Source organism: Monopterus albus, unplaced genomic scaffold, assembly GCF_001952655.1.
Source record: "Monopterus albus unplaced genomic scaffold, M_albus_1.0 scaffold348.1, whole genome shotgun sequence".
NCBI lineage: Eukaryota > Metazoa > Chordata > Actinopteri > Synbranchiformes > Synbranchidae > Monopterus > Monopterus albus.
This window is the reverse complement of record NW_018128228.1, coordinates 305,098-306,353: the sequence shown is the minus strand read 5'-3', so window position 1 is coordinate 306,353 and position 1,256 is coordinate 305,098. Positions and strand designations below refer to the sequence as shown.

General features: G+C 42.7%; 1 protein-coding gene across 3 annotated transcripts in view; it reads right to left on the bottom strand.

Moving 5' to 3' along the window:
• Window positions 1–1,256, bottom strand: part of pacsin3 (protein kinase C and casein kinase substrate in neurons 3) — a 28,196-nt gene that overhangs the window by 4,900 nt on the left and 22,040 nt on the right. The window lies entirely within an intron of this gene.

Here is a 1,256-nt window from a genome sequence, read left to right as displayed (position 1 = left end):
CCCATGGGGACCTCAATTTAGGTCCCCACCGTGAAATGGATCCTCATGAGTTGGTATGGAGTCAGGAAGAAGTCCCCACGTAGCAGGGAAAACACGTCCACGTCCACACACACACACACACACACACACAGTTTACACTAAATACATCACTACATGACAAGCAAATGTTTTTTTTTTATTCTGTTTTTTTATGCAAGACGTTAAAACCAAGTTTGATTTGAGCAAATAACATTTTCTTTTTCTTCTTCAAATAAAAAGATGAATTCATGAGCCCTCCACCTTTGCTCCATTCAGTACAATTGGGGGTCTTAGATAGCCTTATTTGGTCTGTTACGACCAACCAGCAAGTATTCAGATTGAAGAAGCCGGACCCAGAGAATAGTGACATAGTGCTGGGGATACAGATACTGGTATTTAGTCTCATTGGTGCACAGAAACACCTCCAAAGTGTCAGCACTACCGGTGGTGTGTGTCAAACCTAATCACGGGTACAGAATTACACCTCAGCATCTACCTCTTCTCACTTTTTAGGATGCAGTATACAAAGTAATGCTGGTATGATGAATAAATACAGTTGAGAGAAAATCCTCACAAGCATAGAAAGTGAAATCTGTGTCGGTCAGAACAATGGCGCTCTGTTAGCATGTGTGCAGCACTGTGGGAACGCCAGGAGATTCTGTAAAGCAGAAGAGATTGTGTTTTCTGCCAACAACTCCCTCTTGGTCTCCCCTTATTTTGAAGAAGAAGAAAAAAAACCAACAAAAAAAACAAACGGGGAAGTTAACAGCGTTCTGTTTGTCTTTACAGCAAGTATTCTCAACGCCTGGGATTCTCAGTGACGACAAACTATGCTCACAGTACTGGTAGCTTGTAATTGACAATGCCAACAGAAATAATAATAGTTTTTTAAATAATCAGTTTGTCAATAATATGCACATTTAAACAGTAAAGCATAACAAAATGCAATCAGCTACTACATATAGCGTACCTGTAGTATAAACACATACAGAATGCCAACATACCAAAACATATTTGTGACCCATGCACGGGTCCTCTTTGTGGACTTCAGCTCAGCGTTCAACACCATCATCCCAGACATCCTCTACCTCAAACTGACCCAGCTCACTGTGCCTGCCCCCACCTGTCAGTGGATTACTAGCTTTCTGACAGACAGGGAGCATCAGGTGAGGCTGGGGAAAACCACATCCAGAACCCGGACAATAAGCCAAGGAGCCCCCCTAGGGGAGTGTGCTCTC